The sequence below is a fragment of the Loxodonta africana genome, chromosome 2 (assembly GCF_030014295.1).
Source record: "Loxodonta africana isolate mLoxAfr1 chromosome 2, mLoxAfr1.hap2, whole genome shotgun sequence".
Classification (NCBI taxonomy): domain Eukaryota; kingdom Metazoa; phylum Chordata; class Mammalia; order Proboscidea; family Elephantidae; genus Loxodonta; species Loxodonta africana.
The window spans coordinates 206650598-206656589 of NC_087343.1; the positions used below are offsets into that span (position 1 = coordinate 206650598).

General features: G+C 36.0%; 1 pseudogene; it reads left to right on the forward strand.

The window, feature by feature from the left end:
• The first annotated feature begins 3731 nt into the window (after positions 1–3731).
• On the forward strand, positions 3732–5435 carry LOC111749001 (olfactory receptor 2AJ1-like; annotated as a pseudogene).
• The last annotated feature ends 557 nt before the right edge of the window (positions 5436–5992 follow it).

Genomic DNA, 5992 nt, shown 5'->3' on the forward strand with positions numbered 1-5992 from the left:
GAATCAAATAGACTACATCTGTGGAAAGAGACTATGGAAAAGTTCAATATCATTAGTCAGAGCAAGGCCAGGGGCCAAATGCAGAACAGACCAACAATTGCTCGTATAAGCAGAAACCAACGATACTGAAGAAAGGAGTCCAAGCTGCATTGAAGGCATTGGCAAAAAACACGGCTCCAGGAATTGACAGAATACTGATTGAGATGTTTCAATGAACAGATGCATGCTTGTCTATGCCAAGAAATCTGGAAGAGAGCTACCTGGCCAATCTACTGGAAGGGATCCATATTTTTTCCTATTTCCAAGAAAGGTGATCTCAACAAATGAGGAAATTATTGAACAATATCATTAATATCACACACAAGTAAAATTTTGCCGAAGATCATTCAAAAGCGGCTGGAGAAGTATATCAACAGGGAACTGCCAGAAATTCAAGCTGGATTCAGAAAAGGACGTGGAACCAGGGATATTAATACTGATTTCAGGTGGATCCTGGCTGAAAGCAGAGAATAACAGAAAGATGTTTACCTGTGTTTTACTGACTATGCAAAGGCATTCAACTGGGTGGGTCATAACAAATTATGGATAATTTTGCGAAGAGTGGGAAAACCAGAGCATTTAATTGTGCCCGTGGGGAACTTGTACATAGATCAAGAGGCAGTCATTCTAACAGAACAAGGGGATATTGCGTAGTTTAAACTCAGGAAAGGTGTGTGTCTGGGTTGTATCCTTTCACCATACCCATTCGATCTGTATGCTGAGCAAACAATCCAAGAAACTGGACTATATGAAGAAGAATGAGGTATCAGGATTGGAGGAAGACTCATTAACAACCTTTGTTATGCAGATGACACAAACTGGCTTGCCAAATGTGAAGAGGACTTGAAGCACTTACTGATGAAGGTTAAAGATCACAGCCTTCAGTATGGATAACACCTCAACATAAAGAAAACAAAATTCTCATAACTGGACCAATAAGCAACATCATGATAAATGGAGAAAAAATTGAGGTTGTCAAGGATTTCATTTTACTCAGATCCACAATCAACAGCCATGGAAGCAGCAGTCCAGAAATCAAAAGGCACATTGAATTGGGCAAATCTGCCACAAAAGACCTCTTTAAAGTGTTAAAAAGCAAAGATGTCACCTTGAAGACTAAGGCGTGCCTAACCCAAGCCATGGTGTTTTCAATCACCTCCTATGCATGTGAAAGCTGGAAGATCGAAGAAGAATTGGTGCCTTTGAATCGTGGTATTGGAGAATATTGAGTATGCCATGTACTGCCAAAAGAACGAACAAATCTGTCTTGGAAGAAGTACAACCAGAATGCTCCTTAGAAGCAAGGATAGTGAGATTACATCTTACATACTTTGGACATGTTGTCAGGAGTGTTCAGTCCCTGGATAAGGACACCATGCTTGATAAAGTAGAGGGTCAGCAAAAAAGAGGAATACCCTCAGTGAGAGGGATTGACACAGTGGCTGCTGTGATGAGCTTAAGCATAACGGTTATGAGGATGCACAGGACTGGCAGTGTTTTGTTCTGTTGTGCATAGTGTAGCTATGAGTCGGAACTGTCTCTATGGCACTTAACAACAGCACAGCAACAAAGACACAGACAGATGTACAATATACAGTAAGATTTTGCTAAAAACCTTGGATCCACAGAATTCTTGAAAAACAAAACAATACTATATAGAGCATATTGTCTGAATATCCTCTAAACTTATAGATGACAGTTGAGTGTAAACAGCAGGTCATATCTCTTCTCCAACATTTAGAATAATTAAATGAGGATTATTTGTAGCTAGATTGGAGAAAAACAGACTTTATTTTTGGAAAAAACCACGTATGTGTGGAGAAGGCTATGTGATAGGTAGACGTGCTTTTTCCACTTTTTGACTTAAAATTTGTATACTCACTACTAAAACATTCCTCTTCGGTGTAATCATAGACTTCCACCAAAATTCAAATGCTCCTAGACACCACAGAAGGTATGGTGGAATAATAGAATACTCATTATTCCAGCATCATGGGACTACGGGTTAGGCCATACTGGGTTAGACAAAGAATCATGAAAAAGGGTTGTCAAAACTTCAGGTGTCTCATGGAAGTTGGGGGAAGATGGTGAAAGTAAGACTATGAAGGAGTTAGGGGATAAATATAAACATCACTGTGCAGACAGCATGAACTCTGTACAAGTGCAAATGCAAGTGAGAAATACAGGAAAGAAAGACTTAATTAGACATTGAAAGTAGTTTAATATCAGAGAATCTAAAAAATAAGCAAATTATTTTATAACAAGTATCTAATGACCACCTACAATGAGTCAGGCCCACTGCTAGGCAATGAGGATTCAGTAGCAAACAGACATTGTCCCTTATCTTGACACTAACATGGAATCCTAATTTTTTAATGAAAATGGTTATAACAGAGGAAATCATTAACGGAAAAAGCAAGATCAGAAAGAGGATATGATTCTGGAGAGTGAGAAAAAAATTCAAAAAGTTTGCCTCAGATATGATAAATGTGATATATTTATTGATTCTGGAAATTTAATTTTGATCAATCAGCTCATGAGCTCATGGGGGGGTTCCACTGCCAGTACGTATGAACCTATTAAACTTTATTGAGCTGTAGGAGAGGTGAAACCAGTCAAATAGCTAGGGCTAGTTACATGTGTAGATAAATGTAAACAAATGTACAAGGAATACCTTATTTGGTAAGAATATGGTATTTCATAATGAATAATCTAAACAAAAATAAAACACAGAAACATATGTCATCTGTATCTTATCAGTGGCATGATTTCCACATTTGTATCTTATATTATTTTGCAAAGTGAAAATCAAAATTCATTTTATTCAAATTTATGAATATCAGAGTTAATAAAATGGCAATGAAATTTGTTTTTGTTTTGGATGATCTTATCATTAATTCAAAGCCAGAAAACTGTATTGGCATTTTCATAAATTACACTTATTTACAAATATGTGAGTACATGTATGTACTTTTATATTTATCTATCTATATTGAGGAATATGTTATACATACAGATGGTACATAAATAATTACAAAGCGGATATCTCAGCAATTACTATCCATGTTAACAAGTTCCTGGGTGATGAAAAGTTTTACACACCAGGCTGCTAATCAAAATGTTGGAGATTTGAGTCCATCCAGAGACTTACTGGAAGAAAGCCCTGGCAATCTACTTTTGAAAAATCAGCCATTGGAAACCGAGTGGGGAACATCCTTACTCTGAGTCAGAACTGACTTGATGGCAAGTGGTTTTATCCAAGTTAAACAAATAATATTGCTAACACCTATGATTCCTCATATATATATATATGTATATATATATAAAAAAAAAATTCCTCATATATATATGTATATATATATAGAATTACTAAATTATGATTCAATTTCTATAAGTTAAAACACCTGGCAAAAAATATATTGTTAAATATAAATATTGAACTGAATAAAGGTTTCATTTTTATATTTGAAATGTGAATGAAGCTTGTTTTACTGCATTTCAGTATTTGCTATTTTTAGAATGTCTTAGAAATAATGAATTTTATTTTCTCTAAGCATTATCTAAATGAAAAGTATATCAGAGAAAAAAATTGAGTTCTATGATCCATTCATTTCATTTACTTATTCAACAAATATTATTGGGAACCAGTCTCCTCCAAGCCCTATTTTAGGGACGTGGGTTACAGCAGTGAAAACTGCGACCTCCCATCATGAAGCGTAAATTCTGACGGAAAGGAAAGACAGCAATTGATATACCTCATAAGTTAATTATTTAATATGCTAGGAAATGAAAAGTGACTTGTAAAGTAAAAGTAAAACAGAGAATAGAGTAAGGAGGATCTGGGGAGTCAGGATGGGGTGGATGGGGGCATTGAGATTTTAAATGTGGTGTTCAGGGATAAAACTCTGTGAGAAAGTGATATTTGAGCGAAGACTGGATCTAGTAAAGAATATATAGATATGATTTTCAGATTGCATAAAACTAACATCCCACTCAATATTCTGAACGTCATTAGTTGATTCAAATAAACGACCATCTTATGAAACATGTTCACTTTAAGAACTGGTTCACAGTTCACTAAATGTGTTTATGAAGTGTTCATAACCAACTCTTATTTTATTACGTAGAAATGAGTAAACAAGTTGAGATTTACACTAGCCCCCCCCGACACACACTTTTCTATCCAGTTTTTAAGAGCTCTGGTAGTACAGTGGTTAAAGCACTTGGTTGCTAAGCAAAAGGGTGGTGGTTCAAACCCACCATTCACTCATGGGAGAAAAACGTGGCTATCTGCTTCTGTAAAGATTTACAGCCTTGGAAACCTATGAGGCAGTTCTACTCTGTTCTACAGGATCACCATGAGTTGGAATCCACTTGATGGGAGTGAGTTTGGTTTCAGGGATCCAGCTGGTATTTATTTATTTTCTTTTTAGATAAAAGAAAGGAATTTTTGATGGGATTTGAGAATCAAACTCCCTGCAGTCACTTTATTCTCTTGGGACTCTTCTCTTCTTCCCAAACAAATCTAGTGTTCTTCTCCTTTGTATGTATCATTTTTGTTGTGACTGTAACAGAAAACACAGACATGATTCTCTTACCCACAGGGACTTATGACTCCATATTCCTATGTATTTCCTGCTCAGCCATCTCTCTTTAACGGACTTCTTGCATATTTCTAACATTACTCCTAAAATGATTGTTGGCTTTCTGACAGGCAACAGAACAATTTCATTCACAGGTTGTGGTTTCCAGATATTTCTCTCCCTCATTCTCCTGGGTGGCAAGTGCCTCCTCCTAGCAGCAATGTCCTATGATCGCTATGTAGCTACCTGTCACCCACTGCACTAACCCATTCTCATGAATGAGCGTATCAGCATTCTCATGGCTGGTGGGTCCTGGCTTGTGGGGACAATCAACGTCACAGTTCACACAGCTTACATCCTCCACTTTCCCACCTGTGGCTCAAGGGCTATTGATTAGTTTTTTGTGAAATCTCAGCCATGTTGAAGTTGTCCTGTGTAGATACATAACACTGTGAACGAGGTGTTCATGTAGTGGTATCATCTTCCTGGTAATCCCTTTTTCTATGATCTTTGCTTCTTATGTCCAAGTTCTCCTTGCCGTCCTCCAAATGAAATCATCACAAGCACAGAAAAAGTCATTTTCTACCTGTTTCTTCCACGTGATTGTGGTCATGATGTACCATGGGCCATTTATTTTCAGATATAGGAGACTGAGGTCCTACCACACTCCAGGCCAGGATAAGTTCTTGGCAATATTCTATACCATCCTCACACCTACACTGAACCCTATCATCTACAGCTTTAGAAATAAAGATGTTCTGGCAGCAATGAGAAGTATAATTGAAAGTATCTTTCTGTCTAAAAGATGAATTTAAAAAATGTTTGGACTATATGTTCTCTCTATTCGCATACTCAAATCTACAGGAGATCCATTATTAGTTTCCAGTGAGAAGAAAAACAGAATTTTACTGATAATTTCAATGTGTGGAAAAAGAGTGTATATTTCCAAAATCCTAATTAATAAAATTATCACATTTGTTAATACATACCTGTAACAAGGTATTTTTCCCTCTGTGGTACTGATTATAATCAGCCAAAGCATTAATAGAAATTAAAAGGTAACATAAGGTTACCAATTTTCACCAATTTGAAAGTATAAAAATTTGTAAGAATTATGTTTTAAGTTACAAGTACAAATGCACATTTAAGAAACATGCATTCATATAATGTCTGTATATTTATGAAACTAAGTAAAATTACATTCTAAACCTTATACTCAACCAGTTCCAAAAATCCATAAACTCCATTTCCAATCTCCCTTAGTGACCACCTAGTCTGTTTCGTCACCCTCATTTATATAATATATATATGCATATTTTATTGAATATGTGCATATATAAGCATATATACTGAATAAATGCAGAAATATA